At 42.3% G+C, this 27,405-nt stretch overlaps 1 protein-coding gene across 11 annotated transcripts in view; it reads left to right on the top strand.

Moving 5' to 3' along the window:
* The window catches only part of Srpk2 (SRSF protein kinase 2), a 196,586-nt gene that overhangs the window by 43,584 nt on the left and 125,597 nt on the right, over nt 1-27,405 (top strand). The window contains exon 3 of one of the 11 annotated variants that reach the window (XM_031380110.1): nt 24,019-24,149. The exons of the other annotated variants lie outside the window; for them this stretch is intronic. The gene's annotated coding sequence lies outside the window, so the exon portion shown is untranslated. The remainder of the gene's footprint in view (nt 1-24,018; nt 24,150-27,405) is intronic. 11 annotated transcript variants of the gene reach the window in all.

Raw genomic sequence — 27,405 nt, 5'->3', positions numbered from 1 at the left:
TATGTATATGAGTACACACTGTAACTGTACAGATAGTTGTGAGCCTTCATCTGGTTGTTGGGAATTGAATTTAGGACCTCTGCCCGCTCACTCAGGCCCAAAGATTTATTTATCATACATAAGTACACTGTAGCTGTCTTCAGACGCACCAGAAGAGAGGGTGTCAGATCTCATGGGTGGTTGTGAGCCACCATGTGGTTGCTGGGATTTAAACTCAGGACCTTTGGAAGAGCAGTTGGTGCTCTTACCTGCTGAGCCATCTCACCAGCCTCCTATTAAGAAGGTCTTAAGGGCCATTGTGTACCTTCTGATGGGAGATAAGCTTTTGTAATATTTATGTGAAATTAGTTTAAAAGCTAAAATAATTAAATGGTAAAAATATTACTGATTTTCATCTTGACTATAAGATATATTTAACTTGCTTACGGATTTTCATTGTGGTAGAAGTAACCTTCCTGGTTGTTATTTGTGAGAATTTGCAGTTTAATCTCAGGATAGTTACTAATTTTTGTTTTGGAGATAGTCTCTTGTATCCTGGCTGGCTTTGAATTTTCTGTACTGAGAATGACATTTAATTTTAATTAAGCTGGGATTGCAGATTTATGCAGGGCTGGAGATGAGACAGTTGGCTCCATGCATGCCAGGCAAGCACTGTAGCAACTGAGCTATATTCCCTGCCCCTGTTTTCCTGAGACAGGGTCTCCACATGCAGGTCAAGCCTGAGCTTGAGCCCTCCTCGTGCCTCAGACTCTGCACTGCTGGAATTACAGCATGCATTTATATGCTCAGGATATTGTTTTGTTTTTTCTTAAAAAATGTTATTATTCTTACAAATTTTTTTTTCTATATTTCTTTATTGTGTGTGCTCACATGTGAGCATGTGCAGTGTGTGGAGATCAAGGAGTGACTTGGAGGAGTCAGCTCTTTTCTTGAGGATCAAATTCAGATGGGCAGCCTCAGCAGCAGCATGTTAAGCTGCTAAGCTACTTTGCTAGCTCCTAGCAGGTTTTATAAGATGAGAAACATTAAAGAAATTTTACCAATTAAAATTCTTATATTTTGTTAAATACATTAAAAATTGGTTCATTTCATATTTGTAGCTCATTTTTTAAAAGTGATTGAATTGGAAAAATTTTTGAGTGTGCATGTATCATGTGAGTGCCTGTGTATATGTAGAAGTTTATAGGTGTGTGGGTGTGAGTGGAAGCTAGTGGTTGTCCCTGACTGATCGCCACTTTATTTATGGAGGCAGGATCTCTGGCTGAACCTGTATTGCCAGTTTGCACCAGAGGTGACCTGTTTCTGTTACAGCTCTGGGATTGCAGAGGCCCACGTTCTCCTGGCTTCTGTGTGGGTGCTGGGATCTGAGGTTGGACACCATGGCAAGCACCTTGTCTACTGAGCCATCTCCCCAGCCCTAAGCTGGTTGAAACTTTGTGTTAGAACAGTGGTTCTTAGCCTTCCTAATGCTGCAACCCCTTTAACACAGTTCCTCATGTGGTGATCCTCAACCATAAAATTATTTTGTTGCTACTTTATAACTGTAATTTTCTTACTGTTATGAATTGTAATGTAAATATCTGCTATTTCTGATAGTCTTAGGTGACCTCTGTGAAAGGGTCATTCAACCCCCAAAGGTGATGCTACCCACAGACTGAGAACTGCTGCGGTAGAAGCATTAAGGTGAGGAGAGGTGCTTAGTAAAACAGGAACATCAGCTCCTGTGATTTACTCCTGTACTTTGCCAGGGATGTGTGTGGGTGTTCGTGATTCTGAGTGAGAGAAGAGAGAATGTAGACTGTGCCTTTTGGGAGCATAGGTGATGATATTTCTCCTTAAATGTACAGTAAAACCAGCCTTGTGATTTCTCACAACTCAGAGGAGGAGAAAGTAGAAGCATTTAAACATATGGGCTGGATTGCTGAGAGACCACTTGCTTCTCTGAAAAAGGGACTAGAGAAAATTTATAGCATCTTTTAAAATGATTTAATTTTTATGTATGTGAGCATTTTGTCTGCACATATGTAGGTGTACCACATGTGTGCCTGTGAAAGCCAGAAGAGGGTGTTGGATCCCCTGGAGATTAGAGTTACATTATTTGTAGGAGTGGATTTTGAAAATGAAACTTACTAATCATTAATTTGCTGCTTAAGTTTTTAGGAATGTAGAAGGAACACAGAGCATAGCACATGTGTGTATGGATATGTGTGTGTGCCCCTAAATGTATAAATATAACCTTCAAGCCGGGCAGTGGTGGCGGACGCCAGCACTTGGGAGACAGAGGCAGGTGGATTTCTGAGTTCGAGGCCAGCTTGGTCTACAGAGTTCCAGGACAGCCAGGGCTACACAGAGAAACCTTGTATAAAAGACTCTCCTTGGGTAATTCTGGGTAGAAGGACATAGTAATATTGTAGGATATGGGTTATATACACTTTTCTCCTTTGTAACTCTTTGTGTTTTTTACATTAACACATTAAGAGAAAATCTTTTAGGATCCTGCAGTTATGAATGTGTTTCCCAGATATGCTGTTGTGCCCTCAGGAATTGAGGGTCCATTCTCTTGTCTCACCAGGACACTAAGGCTCATCCCTGTAGCTTTGCAGCTTTGGAGCTTTGGATCCTGTGGCCTCAGCACTGCTGCCTGCCCACCTTTTTTTCCCCCTTTTGTTTGCCTGGTCCTGCTGGGATTAACCTCATGTCTCTGTTCTTGTACTGACTGCACGTTTTGTCTTTGTTTTTCACCACCATGGGCTTGTGTCCTCAGAAGTACAGCCTGAGACGTCTTCATTGTCCCCATGTCTAGCAGATTATATGGCTCAGGATTTGCATCAATATATTAATTATAGGAACCAAAATATCTGTACTTTTATCGGATGCAGCCTGGTGGGTGGGAACTAGATGATGCTTGTGGGATCTCCTTTAAAGTGGGGAACATTTTATATAAAAATAAAATGTTTTTTTATTCTTGTAGTCTGAAAAAAAATGAGAGATTTTAAAATCCTCGAATCAGCTGTTTCCCTCACAGCTAGATCTTCTTAGGTTGATCGCCAGGATCTTCATTCTAGTACCAGTGAACCTGATTTTAACTTCAACCCTGAGACATTTGAGCTTTGCTCTCTGACGCAGAGGAACAGTGGCCTTCTGCCTACCAGATCTACTGATCTACAAGAAATATGTTGTATTGGTGTTTGGAAGGTGGTGGGACTTAAATTGTGCACATATTTCTGCAGTTATAGTTTTCAGTTTATAGTTTTCTAAAGAATAGGCTCAGAGCTTAAACTTCCATTCACATAAAACTGAAACACAAAGTTCTAAAGCGTTTACTCACCAGGAACTACAGCAGAGCAGCTCACCCAGGAACCCTGGTGACACCAGCTTGCATAGAATGAGACGTTTGCTACCTAGAAAGTTTATTCCTTTGGCACATCTATGCAATTAAAAAATGACTTGATATAGCTGGGTGTTGTTGGCCCACTTTTGTAATCCTAGTACTTCCTGAAGTATAGGCAGGCAGATGTCTGTGAGTTTTGAGGCCAGCTTGGTGTACAGAGCAAGTTCCAGGACAGTCCAAACTATACAGAGAAACCATGTTACAACATTTCCCTCCAAAAAAAAAAAAAAAAAAAAAAAAAAAAAGACTTGATATAATATCCATATTTTAGTGCATGGTCTTTCCCTTATCTTCAGCAAATGCTTATTGACTTGCCTCAAGCAATCCTCAGTTCCTTTAAGTCAGTGGTTTTCAACCTGTGGGTCATTACCCTGTGGCGGAGGTCAAACAAACCTTTCACAGGGGTCGCATAAGACTATTGAAAAACACAGATATTTGTATTTTGATTCATAATAGTAGCAAAATTACAGTTATAAAATAGCAACCAAATAATTTTATGGTTGGTATAGTGGTTTGAATATACTTGGCACAGGGAGTGGCATTATTTGGAGGTGTGGCCTTGTTGGAGTAGGTATATCACTGTGGGTGTGGGCTTTAAGACCTTAGTACTAGCTGCCTGGAAGCCAGTCTTCTCTTAGCAGCCTTCAGATGAAGATGCAGACCTCTCAACTTCTCCTGCACCATGCCTGCCTGGTTGCTGCCATGCTTCTGTCTGGATGGTAATGGACTGAACCTCTGAACCTGTAAGCCAGCCCCAGTAGAATGTTGCCTTGGACGGGGTATCTATTCATAGCAGTAAGATCCTGACTTAAGACAGTGAGGGTCAGCCGGGCGGTGGTGGAGCATGCCTTTAATCCCTGCACTTGGGAGGCAGAGGCAAGCGGATTTCTGAGTTCGAGGCCAGCCTGGTCTACAGAGCGAGTTCCAGGACAGCCAGAGCTATACAGAGAAACCCTGTCTCAAAAAAACAAAAAAACAAAAACAAAAACAAAAAAGACAGTGGGGGTCACCCTAACACAAGGAACTCTATTAAAGGGCCGCAGCACTTGGAAAGTTGAGAACCACTGCTTTAAGAGAAGATGAAATTTTGTTATTTGTGTTTGAAATGTTAAAAGCTTAAATAAGTTGGGTTCTTTTTGTAAAATTTAAAGGTACTTTTTGGGAAGATAGGCCTAGAACTCTCTTTCACAGGGTACTGGTTGACCCTCCTCCCTCAAAGGTGCAAGCTCTGTGTCTGTGGGAAATGGGGCAACATAGAAGGGCCTCAAACAGGACAATAATGGGATCAGTTATTTTCAGAGACTTGGCTCTGCAGGAGTGTGGACCAGGATTAGAACAGAGAGATAATGCGGGGTCAGAAACTATAGAGGCTCCCACCAGTATGGATGCATACAGATGAGAACTCTTATTTTCAATAAAAAGTTCAACTCTTTTAGCTATATAGATTGATTATGAAACTCTCTTAGTGAACTCTATAATACTGAGAATATACTGTATAGGTTTTTGAAAAGGATAAGATAATCTCATGGTTTTATACAAAAATAATCTTTTAATTGAATAAGCAGAAATTTGTATAACCCCTCCCCCCCACTTGCCTCCCTTGGCTTCTCCTGCATTGTCCCAGCAAGTTTTGAACTCCAGGCTTGACACAGTTCTCCCACCTCAGCTCCCTTGATGTCAGGATTACGGGTGTGCTATACCACACCTGTTCTCCTAGTTTGTAAGCATTATCTGGGTGTGAACATTATTTTGTACATAAAAATGTGTAAATGAAGATGAGGACTTGAGCACTTGTAGGTACAGTGAGGAGATGGTGTTTATTGTAGATATGAGGGAGAACACAGTCAGAGGCAGCTGGAAGGGCCTGAAGGACTGAAGTGGGCCATGAGAGGAGAGACGGTGTGGGGTACTGGGGGCGGGGCAGACAAAGGGAGGGCAAGAGTGGCTCTGTTACCTAGGAATCAGAAGCGGTGGAAAGGCAAGAGAAACCCTGGGCTGGAGAGGTTTAGTGCTGGGTGGTGTGGGAAGATGGGAGTGGGAAGATGTGGGGAGAAGAGCAGAGGGAGCACGTGTAAGGGCCTGGCGGCCAGCTGGTGGTTTAGTATGGAAATAGGCACCTCAGCCATTTGTCCTGACACTGGGTACTCAGGCTGAGGCAGGGGGCATAGGCTTGAGACCAGCTGGTCTCTGTGTATAGAGAGTTCCAAGCCAGCATGCAAAGCATAAGTAAAAACGTCAGAGCAGAGGCGGGGCTCATTTTCCGGAAGGTTTCAGTAGAAGAGAGAGGGTAATGGGTGTGAAAATGACCAAAGTTTATCTTTGGAATTGTCAAGGGATAATAAAAGACAAAGGGCACCAAGGATGGTAACAACAGTCCATTGTGCAGGAGAGTGTTCTTAGATGCTCAGGGAATGTGAGCCTCTGAGCGTGTGTGAGCGTGTGGGGGAAGCAGGAGAGACACCCAGCTAGTCCCCCAGTTGATTTGCTGGGGATGATTTCAGCATTGCTTTCTAGAATTTGCCTTGATACGGAATTTACTTTCCTTAAATATAGTATGATAGACTATTTTGAACTCTGAGAGGAGAAGCCAACGACCAGTTTTCAGACATAGTTGGTGAGGAGCTGCAGGCGCAGTAGTAAAGCTGTTAGCTGAGCCCTCTGCTTTCCCCAGTGCTTTGCAAAGCACTTCCTCATACATTACCTTGGCTGCTATTACTGTAGTGTCTGGAGGTAGTTAAAAGTACTGGGTACTTAAATAAATGATACTTTATTTTTGTAGATAGTAAATGTATATATAGAATCTAGGATTAGGTGTAGTGTATAATTTGAATTTTACAGGCTGCTGTTGAGTACAAACTACCAGAGCCTGAATCCCAATCACCACGATATGCCCCGCTTCATTATAGCTATGGTATTTATTATGAGAATATACAATTTACGCTTATAAAAGGCATGCTTATAGTGAGTTTCAGTAAATTAAAAAAAAAGTAGAGAAAAGATACAGTCTCCTAACATGGTGCAGAGTCTTTTTAGAGCACATCTACTGACTGATAGGTTGAAGGACTCAGAAAGACACTGCAATTGAGCATTATAGGGAGAACAACGTCTGTGGGACTTTTTCCTCAAGGAGTCTTTTTCTGTTTCCAGGACAATAACTTAAGTCAAGCCTGGGAAGTGCAGCTGAGAGTAAAAAGCATCTGCTATGTGCACTGACACATACTCTCCTGAGTTAGTTAGGAGGATGCAGTGTAGGAAGTGTCTTACCCATCAGCCTTTGCTGCTCATTTGTAGTCCCAGGCTACTGGCTTCTCAGAGGCCGTGCAGAGCTAGCCTTGCTTTATAAGGAAGTCGGTTGCTTCTGTGCACCCCACGTAACTCTAAACCATAAAGCCTGTTTTCTGCTTTTTCTTTTATTGAAACATCCGAAAATGTAAGGATGGTTTTAGAATCAATTTCTTGTTTTCCTACCTCCCAAGTGTTTCTTTTACAGTTTTTCCACTTTCTTTTTTAAATATATATATATATATCTAATGATATATATATATATCATTGTTATTATGTGTGCTTATCTGTGTATGTTCCTATGTGTAGGCGTGTGTCATAGTGCTTGTGTGGAAATCAGAGGATAACTTTAAGGAGTCAATTTCTTCTCTTTTACCTTGGATCCCAGGAGTTTGACCTCTTACTGGTTTTGGTGACCTGGTAATAAGATTTTCTTGTCTTAAGAAAAGCTTCAACATGTTCACCCTAGCAGGTGGAATGATATTTGTACTTATAAAATTTTCAGGGGGCTGGAGAGATGGCTCAGCAGTTAAGAGCACCGACTGCTCTTCCAGAGGTCCTGAGTTCAATTCCCAGCAACCACATGGTGGCTCACAACCATCTATAATGAGATCCGATGCCCTCTTCTGAGCAATGATGGTATTCATATGCATAAAATAAATAAATAAATCTTAAAAAAAAAAAAGAAAAAAGAAAAAGGAAATAACTGTCATTTGCCGGGCAGTGGTGGTGCACACCTTTAATCCTAGCACTTGGGAGGCAGAGGTAGGTAAATCTCTGAGTTTGAGGCCAGCCTGGTCTACAGAGTGAGTTCCAAGACAGCCAGAGCTACACAGAGAAAAACCCTGTCTCAAATAAACAATAAAACAAACAAACAAACACACAAAAAAAATTCAGTAGTAAGATTGCAGTAAAATGTAACTTTAGTAAGTAGGGCCTCATGACTTCCACCAGCAGTGTCAGTGCTTGGGTAGGCTGCTGAGAATTGAGGCCAGCTGAAGATACATCACGGACTTCCCGTGCCTACCAGCAATACTGCCGTCATCTGTTAGTTATAGTTTCTTCATCTTGGAAAAGATATAGGAAAGCCTATTTCTATTATCTTTTACATTAAAAGATAAGACCGTGGCCACGTGTATGGTGGCCCACACCTTTGAGCCCAGCACCAGGAAGGCAGAAGCAGGCAGAGCTCTGTTCAGGGCCAGCCTGATCTACACAGTGAGTTTTGCAGGATAGCCAGAGCTACATAGTGAGATCCCGTCTTGAAAATACAAAATACAAAAAATAAAAAACAAGAAAAAAACAGGTAAGACCTATAAGATCTTAAAGCAGGATGACCTCAGTAATAAAGGAGCTTGTCATCAACTAGAAGATCTGAGATAAATTCCAGCACCCACATGGTGGAGGAGAGAACTGAGATCTGCAATAGCCTCTGACCTCCATAGGCCTGTCCTGCCACCTTCCCTATAAATAAACAAGTAGAAAAATTAAATTAAAAATATGTCATCTCTAAAGCAGTTCTAAAACACCAAATCCTTCTTTTGAATTCCTTTGTGTCTAGGCCGAGTTTAGCAGATAGTCTGTTCCTTATGAAGCATTGTAAATAAGAGGATGATGTCCCCCCTCTCAGAGTTAGGGCTACAGGGGCCACGGTATTGGCATTTGTTTCCATGTTCAGATTGTAAGTTTATGGTCAAACATCTCTTTTTTCAGTGTTTAGCCATGTTTCTCTCTTGTTGATATTGTTTTCTCTTAAGTAAATGCTCCAATAGCTTAATTTTGAGACATTTAAACTGTCAAAATGGATTGCAGATGAAGACATTTTTGAAGGACTGGATTAAATTTTATCTGAAGATGATGCCTTACCAGCAAGAGGGCAGCAGCTAGCCAACATGCTTCTCTGTGACTTTCCCCTTTGTTCGTAGACTTCAAAGGAATGCCAAGTGCCTGATTCATTTATTTCTGCTATTGAGCAGAAATGACAGGTCTTGGCTTACAGGTTTGAAAATTTCTACCTTTGGGCTGGAGAGATGGCTCAGTGGTTAAGAGCATTGACTGCTCTTATAGAGGACCTGGGTTTGATTCCCAGCATCTACGTCTGGTGGCTTATGACCACATATAACTCTAGTTCCAGGGGACTAGATGCCTTCTTCTGTCTTCCATGAGGACTTATATACACATGGTATTTATAAACTCATGCAGGTACACATACATACAAATAAAATAAATAAATCTTTGGACATTTCTACCTATTGTTTATAGGGAAATGTCATTTGCAGCAATAATTTATAGTTCCTATGGCTTTTAAATATGTTGTGAAACCACGTTTTAGGTAGCTCAAGAAAATGTATATAAGGCAAATGTATAGAGACAGATGGCCCTCCAGGATCTGATTAAATCCATTAGAATCGTAAGACCCAACAAGGCAAAGTGACAGTATTTGCTTTTCTTTCCCTGAAAAGACAGGAAGATATAGAAGAGAGTTGTCATGATTCTGATAGTTTCAGAAATGTCAGATATCATTATCTTTAAAAGAAGTATCTGCCCCCACCCCCTCCCCAGATGCTGTGGATTGGACCCAGGGCCCTTCTATGTGCTGGGTGATCTTCTCCCTCTGAGCCACACCTCAGCTGTGCTGCTTTATATCCCTCTTTAAAACTGTTATTGCTAAAATGTTGAAGGTGTTTAAAGTGTGGTCCCTAGTGCCATTCTGGCACAGGAACTTGGTTTCGAGCAGGTTAGCTCTGTACTTTCTGTCTTAAAAGCAAGGTGTACATTTTCCACATGTAATATGTTTCTTATTAAACTACCTTTCTTTGTCGAGTGTAGAGTGTTTCCATTCTTGCTTTACCACACATTTTGCTTCCTCAAGCTTCCTTGGTTAGCATTTTCTCCACACTTTTACTTCCTGTTACTTTGTTTCAGTCTGCAGCAGCACATAAGAAGGAAACTGTGCACCTGCCAGAACTGGCCAGGGCTAAGTCGTCCTTCTCATCTGTTGTTGCCCGCGCAGTCGTCTGGCCAGCAAGAAGACACGCGGACACTAGGATCCTTCTGCAGCAAGCGTTTATTGCCTCATCCAGAGGTAAAAAGGGGCCGAGCCAATAATCGGCACTGCTTATATACACCACAGCGCGGCGTGTCCGCCCATGATTGGCTGTTTGCTCATCACCCCACGTGACACCCTGGGATGGGCCGTGACTTGGCGTCTTTCACTCTACGCACATGCGCAAACAGTTATTTACCAGGAGTCGACAGCGGAAGTAGGCGCCATCTTGTCATGGCGAATGCCTCTCCCGCTCTACCGCTCTCCACAATCTGTGCCGGTTGTGAGTATTTACTAAAACCGTGGTGCTCCCGTTGTCCTGCCCTTTGTTAGAGTCTGTGAGGCAGGGAGACAGGAAAGGCCTTTCCTCCCTATAGTGTGCTTCCTCTTCTGGTTTGGTAATTCAGCCCTGACTCTCCCCCAAATCACACAAAATAGTTTGAGTAACACAGGAATGAAGAAGATCATAGATTTGTCTGCAGATATTTCTAAGAAAACTTGTTTCTCTGAGCTGGGAGTGGCACTCAGGCATTCAGACTGCTGAGGCTTCAGGATTGCTTCAAGTTTGAGGCTAACCCACATAGTGAGAACCCGGTCTTGAAAACAAAACCAGCCAACTGATTGGAAAAATGAAGACAGAGCAAGGACGTGGCCACTGCTGAAGCAGAGAGATGATGTTTTCTGTAGACATAGGGAGAAGCAGGCAGAGTAGGGAGTCCAGGCTGAACATTGCTGGCAGACTAAGCAGGACCATGAGAGACTGAGCAGGAGGGAGAGGGAAAGGGAGTGGAACAGGTGGCCTTGGGTAGGGAGGTGTTGTTTGGGGACTGGACATGACAAGAGACCTGAAGAGCCAAAATGGCCTAGTTATACAGTGATTGAAGTGAATCTGAATCAGAAGCCCAGATATTGGGAGGGAGAAGTTTAGGGTAGGAATGGTTGGGAAAAAGGGGTGGGAAGAGCCACAGGCACTGAATGAGACCTACCAGTAACCAACCAATCAAAACAACCAGAACATCAGAACAGGACAGTACCCATGCCCACCCCCACCCCCCAAAGCAAAAGCTACTGTTCTAGAATAAACTAGTAGTTCTTTGCTATGGTCTTTGGAATATTGCTGTGATGAACTACTAGGCAGCAGGATTTTTATTAAGATATAGGAAATATCCTATATTTTTTCCACCCATGGTTTTGAAAAGCTCAGAGAATAGAGAGATGAAAATAGGCGTTTGGCCTAAAATATTTGGAACAATATTTCTTGCTAAATTCTAGAGTTGAGACTGCACTGAGAGTTAATAGCTTATCTCTCATCTTTAGCTGTTAGTTTGTTTTTAAAATGGTGCACTTTTTGATTTCTCTCTAGGAAAGCTTTTAGTCTTGCTTTTAAGCAGAGATGTCCTGGTTCTAGGGGTGTAGTCAAGATGTGGCAATTAGTCATTGTAGCTGGGGTAGCTCCACGCCAGGTGCTTGGGTGGGTGGTTTGTATCAAGGTCCTGGACTATAGAATGAAAAATGGAAGAGATGGTTTTCATATTTTTTCTCTTTGTGGGTCATCTTAATGTATCATCCATCAACTGAGAAATGAGAGCTCACTCTTTGAATAACTCGTCGATGTCTAATATGCATGCATATTTTGCCCGGTTCCATACAGGATTTAATAAGGCAGCCCTGATGCGTAGGCCTTGTGATCTGAATGGAAACAAATCTTGCTTATGAATGATGTGCACTTACCACAGGAGTGCTGCGTCGTACGTCATCTTACACCTTTGAGTGTTTTCATTGCTCATGAATCTGTATCCTGTGATGAGAGATTGGGTTTTTGGAATTTAGACAAAAGTCAGTGGGTGCCAAGTCCCTTGAATAACTGGGAGAGCGGCGTGGGTTGTTGTGCTTTCGGTTTACTGGTTTTGATTTACCGTCTCTGAGCCTTATCCCAGCTTGGGATAATGGAAGCGGTTTTCTGAGCCACAGTTAACCCGGTGTCGCACCCAGCCCTGTAAACAATGAGCCCAATCGACTCCTGGGCTTCCTGAGCCTTTCTTGTGCCCTTGAACAAGCTGACATTATCCTGTCATGATTTTGATATGGAAGCTCTCTTGGGTTTGGACTAGAATAAAGTTTTTCATTTTGATTTTCTTTTCAGGCTTTAAAACCTTCTTAATTCTTATACCAATTTTTCCTTTTTTTCTTTTTCTTTTTGTTTTTGTTTTTTGAGACAGGGTTTCTCTGTGTAGCCCTGGCTGTCCTGGAACTCACTCTGTAGACCAGGCTGGCCTCAAACTCAAAAACCCGCCTGCCTCTGCCTCCCAAGTGCTGGGATTAAAGGCGTGCGCCACTACTGCCCGGCTTCTTCTTCTTCTTCTTCTTTTTTTTTTTTAAAGATTTATTTATTTATTTTATATATATGAGTACAGATGGTTATGGGCCTTCATGTGGTTGTTGGAAATTGAATTGTAGGACTTCTGCTTGCTCTGGTTGGTCCCACCCACTCTGGTCAACTCCACTTGCTCAGGCCCAAAGAGGTATTTATTATTATACATAAGTACACTGTAGCTGTCTTCAGATGAGCTAGAAGAGGGCATCAGATTGCATTATAGGTAGTTGTGAACCACCATGTGGTTGCTGGGAATTGAACTTAGGATCTTCGGAAGAGCAGTCAGTGCTCTTACCCTCATCTCGCCAGCCCTGTAAACAGATCTTAAAGAACACATATTTCTCTCTCTATAGTAAAAAGTGTTGGAATAGTCCTTGTTTTGTCTTTCCTGTGTAGTAATTAATTGAATCAAATTATCAATAGTATTTTTTTTATTCAATGGGGAACAAGCTTATGGAAGCCGAGACTTAATCTGAGAGATCGAAATATTAAGAAAGATTAAAATCTTAACTTTGACAAGATAATTTGCATTTAGTACATAATTCTGCTGTAGTATAGGTATCCGTTATATTTTTAATTTTCTTACAGGAATATGAAAATTGAGAGGTTTTTTTTGTTTTTGTTTTTGTTTTTTGGTCATGAAGAGAGTTGCTGGGAAAGTGAATTGAGGCAAATAAGAGGTTTTGGACTTTCATTCTTTTTTTTTTATTTTAAGATTTTATTTATTTATTATTATATGTAAGTACACTGTAGCTGTCTTCAGACACACCAGAAGAGGGTGTCAGATCTCTTTAAGGGTGGTTGTGAGCCACCATGTGTTTGCTGGGATTTGAACTCAGGACCTTCAGAAGAGCAGTCAGTACTCTTACCCGCTGAGCCATCTCACCAGCCCTGGACTTTCATTCTTAACTGCTCACTTGTAGATTTAATGCCACACAGAATTCAGTGTTAATCCTTGCTGTAGTCTTTTTAATCTTATGGTAGTGTGAAACTTAGAAGTATATTTATGTTAGCTGGTTGTGTTTTGGCCTTAGAGATAGTTGATGCACACAAAAACCTTTACAGTCCATTCTGTTGTGCCTGTTCCTTTGTTTCCATAAACCATAGCAACAAATCAATAATGGGATTATTTTAGCCATAAATAAAAACAAAATTCATGTTGTGTGTTGGAAAACGAATGAATGGGAAATAATTATCCAGTTAAGTCAGTTTTAGAAAAATGAATATTTTTTTTCTCATTGTGGTTTCTGGATTTTATGTAGATGAATGGAACCACATATGTATATATGTCATGATAGAAGACACATGTGGCCTTGTTGGGTAACCCAGAGGACAAAGGGGACTAGTGAGCAGTGGACTGAGGGCAGGAGACCGGAGGAGAGCTCACAGTGCAGTGTCTGTGAGCACAAACAGTTCATGTTACAGAGCCACGTGCACTGATTCACACTGAGGGATGCACACAGAGAAAGACAGGCAGCAGCTGTTTTCCTGAAACCTTTGTTTCTATCAGTCATGATAGAAGATGCGTATCTGCAAATCCATATCTCAGAGTTTACTATGGAAAAGCAGCTGATGCTCTAAGATGAGTTTGATTATTTTGTGGATGAGGATAGCACAGCTGGTGAAGTGCTTGTTGTGTAAGTACAGACAGCAGAAACCCTGGTGCAGTGCTGTGCCTAGTCGTGAAGAGCAGAGCAGCCTAGGCCTGCTGGCCAGCCAGTGTGCACAGCTGCTGAGTTCTGTGCAGTGAAAGATCCCGTCTCAAACGTGTGGAACAACTGAAGATATTTGACATTGATCTCTAGATGTACACTCATACCTAGAAACACACCTACACACACAGTACGCACATACACACATATATCACACAGACAGATTAATTTTAATTTGATTCGTGCATAAGGTTTCTCTTTGTTAAGTATTTGCTGTATTTCATTTTTGAAGGATGATTTGAAGTGGTTATTTTACGAATTTGTATATAGTTTCCACCATTGTATTCTAGAATCTATTGGAATTGGACTAGGTAAGATCAATTTCAAGCAAATTTACTTTCTGAGAAATGGAATGTTGGGATTTACATGTTTCTACTGTAGGTTGATGGCAGCTTCCCATAATGCAAGCATTATTGGAGGGTGGGGCCACTAAAAGTCAAGATGCTGGTGTCACAGCTGGGAGCACAGACAGACTGAGCCTGAGATAGCGAGTGCCCTGGTCCTGATCCCTTCCTTATTGTGGAGGATGTTGTGCTTCATTATTTTTACTGTTGTGACCATGTGGACCACATAACTGGTTCAGATATGATTGAACCTTGCTCTTCCCACATCCAGAGAATTCTTCAGTGTACAGGCTCTTTATTTACACTGGTAGATACTATAAAATTCCCTTCATTGTGGGATAACCCTTGAGCAAACATGGCCTGTACTTAGGATTCTAGGAGTTGTTAGGGATGGTGGGAAAGGGGCCTGTATTGACTGCACATTTCCTGAGACAAATCACTGCCTGTTGAAGAACATTTAGGAACTGTCCCTCAAGTTCCTGACAAGTGTCACATAAAATTGCCACACACAACCTTTTGATGGCTCCATAGAAAATATTTGCATGATGGATGGTGTGATAGTCATGTAGCTCTTTCATCCTGTGGTGGATAGTGTGATGGACATGTAGCTCTTTTAACCTGCCCTTTGTGTGATGCCCTCTGTGTCTTTGAGACAGAGTACCACAAAACATAGGCTGGCCTCAACTCCCCATGGTTCACGACTGGTATTGAACCCCTATCTCCTACCTCTACCTCGCAAGCGCTAAATTCACAGGAAGAATATACCATGAGTTTTTGCTTTCTTAAAAGTATATTATGGGGGTGGGATGGGGAGTGAGGAGGAACGGCGGCTGGAGAGATGGCTAAGTCGTTAAGAGTGCCAACTGCTCTTCCAGAGGTCCTGAGTTCAATTCCCAGCAACCACATGGTGGCTCACAACCATCTGTAATGGGATCTGATGTCCTCTTCTGGTGTGTCTGAAAACAGCTACAGTGTACTCATATAAATAAAAATAAATAATATTTTAAAAATATATATGTATACACACACACACATACACACACACACATATTTTGCCGGGCAGTGGTGGCGCACGCCTTTAATCTCAGCACTTGGGAAGCAGAGGCAGGCGGATTTCTGAGTCTGAGGCCAGCCTGGTCTACAGAGTGAGTTCCAGGATAGCGAGGGCTATTCAGAGAAACCCTGTCTCGAAAAACCAATACATATATATTAAAAATTATGTATATGGGTATTTTGCTTGCAAGTAATGTTATGTAAAGTTTTGAGGTGGGATGAAGCCTTTAGTTGAAAGAGATGAGAACTTGGGCTTACATGCCAGTATATAGTATTAGGCCCTTCTTGGATGAAAACCATTCACCCTGTCTAAGTCAGGGTTTCTATTCCTGCACAAACATCAGGACCAAGAAGCAAGTTAGGGAGGAAAGGGTTTATTCACCTTATACTTCCATGTTGCTGTCATCACCAAAGGAAGTCAGGACTGGAATTCAAGCAGGTCAGGAAGCAGGAGCTGATTGACGCAGAGGCCATGGAGGGATGTTACTTACTGGTTTGCTTCTCCTGGCTTGCTCAGCCTGCTTTCTTATAGAACCCAGGACTACCAGCCCAGAGATAGTACCACCCACAGGGGGCCCTCCACTCTTGATCACTAATTGAGAAAATGCCTTACAGCTGGATCTCATGGAGGCATTTCCGCAACTGAAGCTCCTTTCTCTGATAACTCCAGCTTGTATCAAGTTGACACAAAACCAGCCAGTACACACCCTCAACCTCTTAAGTTTTTTTCAGGCAGGGTGTCATTAGTCCAAGTTGGCTTTGAAATAGCTAATGGTAGCCTTGAACTCTTGATCTTTCTGCTTTCACTTCCCAAGTGCTGAAATTACAGGCATGTGCCACTTGGGTTCCACTTGCACTTTTTACGACTGTGTAAGAGGAAAGTGTGTGGTTCCCACCTTCAACCAAGTGGTAAACTCAGGAGAGCAGAGAAACAAAGCCGTCCATGTCCAAGGCCTGCAGTGAGCAGTCCTTCTGGAGGCGTGGAGCAGTCCCTTTCCAGACTAGGAAGGTCCTTAGGTCGAGTGGTCAGGTGAGGGACTCTGGGGGGCAAGAGGTGGTGTTTGTTGATGGTGTCAGAAGTAGCACATGAAAGAACATAAACCACCTGAGCTTTGGCTCTGTGCTGAGCTGAACTGAGTGTGAAGTCTTGGTTCTTTTCATCCCTTCAGGACGGGGTTGCTGTCAGAAGGTGACCTAGGGTTGGAGGCAGTCATTTTTGTTTGGAGGCCTGCACTGACCCACTGGCTTCTTCCAGACAGGGTGACAGCCTGTTCTGAGCCAGGTTCTTGAGAGATTTGTTATTTTGCTTTATTTTACACTAAGCAATGAGTACACTGGAATTTTTTTTTTCATTAAAAAAAAAGCGCATTTAGTTCACTCATACTTCCTACTAAAAGCCATGAGCATATGGGATTGTGTGCTGATAATGGACAGCCTAGGGGATTTCCTGAATGACCTTGATACTTTGATATCTGTGGCTGCTTGTGCTTTTCTTTTCTCTAAGGTTGTTGTGTGTCTGGCTGTGCTCATCTTCGCTAGCACTCATGAGTATCTCCCCACTCTCAGCTGCTAACTGCTGAATTCCTATACTAGATGAAGTCGCTCTATATTTTAGTGAGTTGATTGGTTATGTGGCTGTTTCCTGTTTCTTCGTCCTCTTTAACATCCAGACCAATGTAGACACTCAGAAAACGTGTCTAGTGTAAAGTGAAGTCTACCCCTCAGCCCCACCGTACTTGTTGAAGATTTTATAAGGCAGATTGACTAGTTGGAACTTCATGGTTGTAGAACTGGAATACTACAGATAGGAAGCCAGAATTTTAGTCTTCTTTTCTTTTTTGTTAAGATTTGTTTATTTTATTTTTATGAGTACACTGTAGCTGTCTTCAGACACACCAGAAGAGGACATCAGATCCTGTTACAGATGGTTGTAGGCTACCATGTTGTTGCTGGGAATTGAACTCAGGACCTCTGGAAGAACAGTCAGGGCTCTTAATTGCTGAGCCATCTCTCCAGCTCAATTTTAGTTTAAAGTGCCAACCTTCAATAGCTTTCCTAACATCCTCTCAGCTATTAGGTATAACCTTTAGAAAACATTACCTTATCAGATCACCTGCTTCTGTTATTTCCAAGCTAATATTGTTATTAAAAAACATTTAGAGATCCATAGGAAAATGTTATCCATTTGACTGTGATCCACCTGCCTGATGTCCTTAGCAGCATATTTGGGAAATGCTTTGACGTATTTGCTTCAGTCTCTGACCATAAAAATTCATGCATCCGCATCGCCACTGAAACTTGTTACTCAAGATAACTTACCTAAATCTGTGTTCTTAGTCTGTGCACTCACACTTGGCTCAAATAAACAGCCTTGTTTGCCTGTTGAGGTGAGAGCTAAGCTTTGAATCAACTCCAGTAAATGCAGTGCCACTTTGTAGCAAGTAGTAAAAATTAAAAAAAAAAGTAATTGATATCTTGTATGTCTTGCATAATAGGTAAAAATTAATTTTAAAAGGATTAAACTATCAGAAAAAAGTTTTAGTGACTTTAGGTTTAGTAAAGGGTTTTTAGCTATGGTACCATGAATCACACACCAGAATAACAACAAACTACAAGGGTTGGGGGAAGGGGCAGACCGGGGGCTCATGCAGTAACCCTGAAACAGGGACTTAGGACTTTGCTGACGGCTGTTGACTCCTCAGCCAGGCCCACAAGGCAACTAAAAGGCAGGATGAAGGCATGACATTTCTTAGTTTTGTCTCTCTCCTGTGGGTCAGGTTTTTGCTTGACTCTTCCTACTTCATTCTCAACTTCAAGGCCCAAGGCCCAAGGCCTACTCCTAAGCTTGCCGTCACTCTGGATTCTGGGAAATGCACAGTCTCTCCCCAGGTCCTCAGCAAGAGTCAGACCAGTCCTCTCAGGTGTTAGCAGTGAATAGTACTAATTTATAGCCAATGACCAAGGTGATCACCTAGACCAGCGTTTGCTTAATTATAAATACTTCTTGTCCTGTGTCTCAATTCTCGGTGTAAGCCAAAGATGGGCTTGGTGACTGGACCCTTTTATGCATTTCTTTTCCCTGTGGCCACACTAAATAAATCTTTTTCTTTGTCACTATTACTCTTTAATTTCTATATTGGATGTGGCCAACCTTATTTGTTGGGGCTGCTGAGGCTTTTGCTATAAAAATTCTGTGTTTAGTTCTAGCACTTGGGAGGCTGAGGGAGGAAGATTGCCCGGAGTTCCATTCCAACCTGGGCTTCAAAAAAGGAAACAGGGCTAGTCTCCTGAAGGCAGTGTGGGTCCCAGCAGCTCTGAGTGGCTCAGAGAGCTTAGGCTGGGTTTTTGCTCCTGCTGTGTCTGTTTAGACCATTGCAGCCTGATCTGATCTGAGGATGTGCCAGCTTGCAGCCCTTCTCCCATCTGTACACAAAGGACATGGGCTTAATTATGTCACAATAAGGAACTTTCCTAGACTGGATTATCAAGACCATCCAGCCAGTGAAAGAGAGTCTTGCCACCCCCTTGAGTATATAATAAAAAAATTGAGAAACCTTAAAAAAGATAAACTGGACTTCTCCCAAAGTCTTTTGAGAGAGATTTGTGACAGAGGTCACAGACTGACAGAAAAGACTTTTCTATATTATGTAAACATATCTGAAACTGAACAACAAGAAATATTTAAAATGGAAAGAGGAGCTGAAGAGATGGCTCAGTGGTTAAGAGCACTGGCTGCTGTTCTAAGAGGACCTGGGTTCAATTCCCAGCACCCACATGGCGGGGCTCACGGCTCTTCAGACACTCTCACACAGACACATGCACACAAAACATATAGAACAGCAGTAAATGAGTCATTAAGAAGATGAAATGAGCTGGGTGGTGGTGGCGCACGCCTTTAATCCCAGCACTTGGGAGGCAGAAGCAGGTGGATTTCTGAGATCGAGGCCACCCTGGTCTACAGAGTGAGTTCCAGGACAGCCAGGGCTACGCAGAGAAACCCTGTCTCAAAAAAAAAAAAAAAAAAAAAAAAAAAAAAAAAAAAAAAAAAAAAAAAAAAGAAAGAAAAAGAAAAGAAAAAAGAAAATCACCTGTGGACAACTTGTCCACAATATTCTGGTGCTCTCTAGATCCATTCTTCAGTAGGTGAAAACGGGTATGCTGAATGGTAGCGTACTGGTTTACCAATCCTTTCTCCTCGTGGGGTTAACATGTCAGTGTTCATCAGAGACACCCAGCAAACCATGAGCTCACCTACCAGCAAAGTATATGTCTTCTGTTCTGAACATTGAAGTTGGTATTTGACCTTCTCTTTGGCCTCCTTGCCTCTGGAGTCTGGGTTGGAGGTCTAGAATGCTATATCCACTAGAAATAGACTACAAGCCATACGTGTTGATTATTCATTTTGTAACTAACCAGAACACAAAACCTTTACAATCCTAACCATTCTCAAATATATCCTTTGGTGACATTAAGTACATTAGAAAGTTTGTGACATGAATACTGTTTCTAGAAAATTTGCATAATCTAAAAGAAATTCTGTGACCACCAAATAAATAATAGCTATTTTCCCCTCCAGTCTCTGCTTTATGTCTTGTCTCTTACTCAGTACTGTCTGTCTTACTCAGTACTATCTTGTCTCTTACTCAGTACTATCTGTCCTTTTGTTTTTGACTTATTTTATTCATAATAATTTCGTGGTTTATCCAGATTGCAGCATGTTGCAGACCTCATCCTATCTTGTGCCTGAGCTGTACCATGTTGTATGCCATTCTTCTAAAGTCTTGGCTGTAGCAACAAGGGTACATGGTGGAGGTGTGGTTTGTGGATCCCTTGGCAGCTTATTGGGATGGAGTAGTTTTGAGTGCTGTTTCCCACTGTGGGGCTGGATTGTGTGGTCTTCAGATAGCCTACGTCCTCTAAAAGTAGTCCCTGCTGAGAGAGTTTAGATTTCTGAAATGGAGAGATTTCAGTTCAGTGGGTTGGATTAGCAGCATTGACTCTGAGAGTTGGATAGAGCCGGGGGCTGGGGGGCTGGGGGGGGGGAGGTAAGTCTGGGTCTTAGCTTATTAACTGGGTGACTTTAGATGCCTACAGTTAACCTTACCTTTTAGCTTCTCCTATCTATAAAGGGGGGATGGTATTTATATTTCCTCAACAGTGGGGGCTTTTGTTCGTTTGTTTGTTTTATGGTGGTGGGAATCTAACCCAGGGCTTTGTGCGTGCTAGGCAAGTAAGTATTCTGCCCCTAAACTACACCTCAGCCTCATGTTTTAAGATGGTCTTCTTAGGCTGACCTTGGACTGTTTGCTTTAGTCTCCTAGGGCTCTTAGATGCTTGGATTCTTATTATGTGTTGTTATGAAGATATGTAATGCTTGCCAAATTGAAAGATAATTGTTGTCACCATAATGTCAAAAGAGTGGCTATTTTTTACCATTACTCAAAGAGATCTGAAATAATAAACGCTTCAGTGGGAAGCTAATCATCTGGGAAAGACCCAGACACTTGGAGAGAAGTTGCTGTTCTGTAGCAGTGGGGACTTAAAAGAAAACGTCTCTCAGACAGCTAGTGCCACAGGCGGTTCAGAGACTACATTAGGGATATAGTGTGGGGAGTAGAAAAATATTGGTAATTGGTAGTTTTTGCAGCAAATCAATCAGATAGGCACACGAATATTAGGAAGTCCGTGGTCTTTACCAATTGAGCCCAAAAAGCCACAGGGAGCAAATCAGAGTTGTACCAGTGTGGGGCCACCTGTAAAGCCAGCCCTCAGGCACACTTCAGAGATCCTGGGTACATCTATGAAGTGCCTGGGATGGAGGCCTTTGAGGTAGCAAAAAAAAAAAAAAAAAAAAAAAAAAAAAAAAAAAAAAAAAAGAGGAAAACCTATTATGTCCTCTTTACATGTACTCTAATGCCAGTTTTTCTGTCCACAGTGACTTAGAGCTAAGAGAGATAATCTTTCAACTGTCATGTCTACAAGCCTTGTAGTGCAGTTTTGTCTGCCTTTCAGATAAGGAAATAGAGAGCCTACCATGACAGCAGTGGAGTCAGCTGGATAGGCATTCGAAGGTACATTACTTTACTTTCTCCTCTACACACCTGTCCATTCTTCTCATTAAAATATTTTGAAATGTGAGGTTTTCCATGTAAATACATCAGCAAGTATGATTAGTGGAATACATATAATAACAATATGCCTGGAATAAGGTCATTACCAAACAAAAAATGATCTCTCTTTATTTGTTCCCTGGAGGCAGGGTGCCAGTGTGTATCCAAGGCTTACCTTACTCATGGTCACAGAAGTGATCTTTCTCTTGCTTCTTTCACTCTTTCTTTCTCCTTTCCAGGGTGTCATGTAACCTAGGATTGCCTCAGACTTGCTATATGACTGAACTCAATAGATGATAGCTCACGCTGGCATTGAGCTCCTGATTATCCTCGTCCTCCAGAGTGCTGGGATTCACGTGTGCCGCTCTATTCAAGTGCTCGCTCTGTGGATCTGTTCTCAGGTGGTTCAGGCTTGACTTGAGCTCATCAGTCTCCTAAGTGCCTTGCGCATGCACACAGCACTTCCTCACCCCTTGTTGGGGCATCTCCACCTGCTTCTTTGTTATGGTGGGTGCTCTGTGGGCTCTGTTCTTCCTGTGTAGCACTCCACTCCAACATCCTAACCCTGCCTCCTTCCTCTTCCTGTCCTAGCAGGAGAAGACGTGTGCTCTGGTTCACAGATTAGGTTTTATACTGTGAGCTCAGCTCCTGGACTCCCTGAGACTTTGTCCTCCATAAACGTGCCTATGTGTTGCATGGCAGAAACCTGACGCTTTGTGGGCTGCTCAATCAATATCTGTATTTTTACATTTTTTAAAGTTCATTGATGTTCTCTGGTTTATTTAAGAGCCTGCAGTGGATAGAATTAGAAGGAACAGCCCGAATTTAGATTTTAAAGCTTGTCTTTTTAGAAATGCCAAATGTATAAGCTCCACATGACTACCCTTTTTATTGTGGCAGAACAGTGTCGGGAAAATTTAGTTGTTCTTTTCCTTCAGGATAACACTTTCAGAATTCCAACAGAACATTGCTTTGACCTTGATTAAACTGTGAATTTTATTTGAAAGTGAAAATTGGCCTTTTGGAGAGCTATTTATAATGGTGTGATGGCAGTCCTTTGCCTAGTGTCCATTAGAAAGCTGTGCAGTAAAAGGGGCATGTTTTAAATGGGACATGCTGTGGTCTTAATATTTAAACTTATTTTAATTTACACAAGTAATACCTGTAAAGAAAAAGCAAAGGGTTGACTATTTTTATAATAGTTTAGGATATATTACTCTACAGCACTTACCCTTTGTTTTGCATATATATGTGCTTGTGAAATGCATATTAATTAGCGATAGTGTCATTTTGCTTTTGAAAGCTTCACATTTTGCTTTAGTAAGAGTTATGCTGTAGATATGTTTATGATATCTATTTTATTCCTTTTTAATGCTCATATTCCGAATATGAGTGTAGACCATTTAGCAGTGGGTGCCCATTGCTCCTTAGATACACTCCAACTCCTCGAGATTTTTAAGATCATATTGTGTGTGAAAGTGGATGAGCATGTGCATGTTGTGGAGTGCAGAGGACAGTGCGAAGGGTAGGCTCGCTCGTCCACTGTGGGGTCTTGGGGATTGAACTCAAGTGGGCAGGTCATCAGGCTGGATGGCCAGTGCTTTTTCCTGCTGAGCACCTGATTGGCCATAATTGAATATCTTTGTATGATTCTCCTCAGACACATGATGTATGAATACCACCCCCCCACCCCCCAAGGTAGTAGGCAACACATCTAGGGCTTTTTATCTGTTAAAGTGGTGTACTGCTGAGCTATATTCCAGCAATGGGAATGTTTCTCTAGGGTAAATTTGGTAGAAGTGAAGTTCTGAGAATATATATAGTAGGCCTAGTATATCTAGCATTCTTCATATTGGATTCAATAATGAGTAATGTTTGGCTTGATTGGCTAGTTATTTGTGTTTATAAAGTGAAATGTTGTTGTTGTTCTTGTTGTTGTTTTGTACTTATAATCCATTAGGAAAATAGGACAAGAGTCTTCCACAGATTAAAAGTTATCTGTATGACTTTATAGGCATCACTGTTCCCAAGAGGGTGATTTAGTAGGTCAGTGAATCATTAGAATTTGTGATTCCCACATAGCACTTAGCAGTGTTAATACTTAACACGATTAAGATTGACAGATGATTCAGAGAGAGAGGAGTCATTGCCTCCAGTGTGCGCCCACTGATGACCTCACCAAGCTCCAGTAGACCGTCCCAGTCTGTCAGGCACATACATGGCTCTGGTTAACGCAGATGAGTTAGGAAACCCAGAAGTTCTGAATGTGGGAAGGGGACTGGTAGGGAGGAGAGGGGCAGGACGGATGGGAGGGAGAGTAAATAGTGCTAAGATGAGAGGAGAGAGGAGAACATAGTAGGAGTGTATTGTTGACATTTACAAAATTGTCAAAGACCCGTCTATCTTAGCCATATTTGCCTAAAATGCTGTTTTTATATGACTGGAACCCAACTTAATGCAAGGCTGAAGATGATGACAGTGAGGAACCATCAGCTCTGCTGTGTGTGTGTGTGTGTGTGCGCGCGCGCGCGCGCGCGCGCGCGCGCGCGCACGCGCATGTCCGCGCACGTCTTTTTAAGGCTATGTTGATTGGTAATTATTCAATGAGTAACTTAGCTGGTGTAGTGGTATGGCTGTAGTCCTAGTGTTTTGGGGGCTGAGGCAGGAAGATTGTTGAGTTTCATGCCATTCATCAATTTGTTTCAGACTCCAGACAACAAAGCAGACTGTTGGTTGAGGTATCCGTGGTACTTAGTAACATCTTGTAAAAGCAGCAAAGCCGTGGAAGTTGTTTTTACTGTTGCTGATGAGGAAGATTTTTATGGAAGACGTGTGAGGTGAGAGTTTTAGGATTTACAAATGAGAGAGGTGATAATTGGTGAAATTCCTGAGGGGGTTCTGTATAGGTGCACTGACACAAAATGAATCTTGGTAAATTGACAGGCTCTATAATTAGCTTTATAAAGTTTAATATTGTTCTTCAAACATGACATACAATGTAAAAATTTTGCATTGATTCTTTTCATTTGTTGAATCTTTTAGGAATGATTCTGTGGTTTGTTACAGTTGTGATTTGTTGCATTTCTGCCTTGTGAGAGGCCAGTAAAGAACTACTTTACCAATATCCCTGGCTTCACCTCCCTCCCCTCTCTCCCTTCCTTCCCTTCCCCCTTCCTCTCCTCCTCCCTCCCTTCTCCCTCTTCCTCTGCCTCCCCTCCCCCCTCCCCCCCTTTCTGCAGAGTCTCATGTTAGCCCAGGCTGGTCATGATTCCTAGGCCACCTCCATGGTCCTACCACTCTACTTTGAGCTGGGTTTCTGTTAGGCAAGCTCTTCTGAGCTATATCCCTAGCTTTATTTTGCTAACTCTTGATTGCCCACAGAATGACAGGCCATTCTTTTGTTGTTTCCTTCCAGCGGTCTTTTACCCCTCCCTCCTCACCAGAGTGGAGGTCTGCCTTCTCCCTTTGCTCAGGCAGGGCCATCCTTGCCCTGTTAGCTGTGGATCTAGGTCTCTAGAGTTACATCGATGTTCTTTTTATTCTCTCTCTCTTTTTTTATTAGATATTTTCTTTATTTACATTTCAAATGTTATTCCCTTTCCTGGTTTCCCCTTTGAAAAAAACCCCTATTCCCTCCCCTCTCCCCCTTCTCACCAACCCACCGTTTCCTGCTTCCTGGCCCTGGCATTCCCCTACACTGGGGCATAGAACCTTCAGAGGACCTAGGGCCTCTCCTCCCATTGATGACCTACTAGGCCATCTTCTGCCTCTAGGTCTGCCTCTGCCTCCCAAGTGCTGGGATTAAAGGCATGCGCCACCCCTGCCCGGCTTCCCATAGTTCTTTATTTTTAAATATTTCAAATATTGTAGATAATAAGATGTAATTTATGTCTTTGTAGTCACAGTATTAGAGAAGAGATTAATCTTAGTTGCTTAACATCTATTTAAAAAAGAACTTCATTAAAATAATTCTTCTGAGTATTTCTAAAACTATATCATGTCAAAAATATACAAATAACAAATTTTGTGTGAGTAGTGCAGAGAATGTGTTAAACTTGGTTTCAGCTTGAACAGTCTTTGCTGACACCCTGAGTGTAAGAGATCCCAGTTACCAGAGAACTTGTGTCTTAACCAGCAGAGCTGGGCCAGAATGTCTTTGTCCTGGTGTGAGCTAGTGAGAGGCAGGATTAACTATTCATGACTTTGGCTGTAGTGTGAAACCTGTAGCTGTTTTCAAGGATTAGATTCTTTACACCTCATTTTGAACAGAGAACAGAGGCAGTGAAGCCCAGTGCAGCCAGCCGATCTTTCCACCTCTGTCCTTATGCATTGATGTAAGCACTGACCAATGACGGGCAAGGTTTACTCTACCTGTACAGCATTTAGGCCTAGTGATAGCACCTAGGTTGGCTGAGCTAGGCAGGGTCTTTTTCCCCTGTGGCTTACTTCTTAAAACCACATCTTTCTTCGGGGTGTGAAAGATTAGAGGTTAACATTTGATGTGGCTGGACTCACTTTTCAAAAACCAGCACAAACATCTTTAATGCCAGCAGTTCTTCTGACTTACACATTGTAAGACTGAGCACAGCTGTTGCACTCTGCAATCTCCATACTTGGCTACACACTGACTCAAGGGTAGCCTGGACTACATACTCTGTAATCTCCATACTTGGCTATACACAGATTCAAGGCTAGTCTGGTCTATATAAACTGTCTTCAACAACAAAAGAAGTGTGAGAAGGAAAAAACTTTGGCTAGTAAATGGTGAGTGGCACAGCAGCTGCTTTGGAGGTGTCTCATCAGAAATGATGAGGACGCAGGCAGTGAGGTGGCTTGACTGGTTAAAGTGCTCCCACCCTAGCCTGCCGACTCGGGCTCAGTGCTTGGAACCCACAGGAGAAAGACAGAACCAATTGCAGCCACATGCCTGAGTCCCCCACTGATGACGATGAGGAAGCTGGTGATGCCTATAAAAACAGTCAGTGGTCAAGGTGCTCACTCCTCAGGAAGACCAAGGACTGAGTTTGTTAATCCGTGGGTCCTACATGGTAGGAGAGCCAACTTCTGCAGGTGATCCTGTGATCTCCATAGGTACACCCTGGCATTCACACCACCAAACACAAACATAGTCAACAAAAGAAACCTATCAAGGGTGAGACTACTCCCTCTGGCCTCATCCCCATGGCCCCTCATTTCTGTTGCATTTAGGTTTACAGTCATCTTGTGGAGTAATACTACCCTATGTGACCAAGATTGTGACTCTGTAGATGTGCAGGCCAGCCGTCCTTCTCTACCCTGGGGGATACAATCTTACACTGAGCAAATTTTAGGTTACCACTGGAAAATAAAGTTTCTTGACATATATTTATATACTAAATGAAACCTGGTTTGTTGTATAACAGCACTAGGCAGTGTCTTTTAGATGAAAATGAACTTGTGATGAAGTGCATTTTGCAAACCTACATAAGGATGACATTGTTTCTAGTGTTTAGTGTGGTGGCTGCTTTACATGCTAGTGTTGATTGTTAAAACTTTTCAACCTCATTTCTCAGTGGTTTTGCTTGGGATTCTAGCTCAGTATCAGCGTTTTCTGTCAGTTTGTGAACGTGCTATCATTTGTAGATTGTTTCTGCATTGTTTTGGATTTGCACTGTACTAAGTTGGAATGCCTGGCCCTAAGTGGGCATCTGTCTTTGACTTTGGAGAGAGTGGACAGAGGTCAGTTGTAACTAAGAAACTAAGCACGGTTGTTTCTCTGCTCAGTTCATCCAGGTATTCTCTTTGTGTCTGGCAAATTTTGCCTTAAGGTTTTTTTTCTTGTATTATCATGACAGAAATGATGAGCCCTGGAATAGTATTGCCCCCCTTCCTCCCACCCCCCCACCCCTTTTTAAGGTTTTGGCTTCTCAAGGTGCTGGCCAGTTAACCAGGCTTCAGCTTTCTCACAGCTCAGAGAACTGGCTTTACTTGGCACTTTCGTTAGGAGTCTCTTCTATGTCTCCTTAAATTTCATGTCAGGGCCTACCTAGCCTTCAAAGAGTAAGCTCGGCAACATGGCGACCAGTGAAGCTACTGTCCATGTTAGCGGGGGGG

Source organism: Mastomys coucha, unplaced genomic scaffold (genome assembly GCF_008632895.1).
Source record: "Mastomys coucha isolate ucsf_1 unplaced genomic scaffold, UCSF_Mcou_1 pScaffold19, whole genome shotgun sequence".
Classification (NCBI taxonomy): domain Eukaryota; kingdom Metazoa; phylum Chordata; class Mammalia; order Rodentia; family Muridae; genus Mastomys; species Mastomys coucha.
This window is presented reverse-complemented; position numbering and strand designations above follow the sequence as displayed.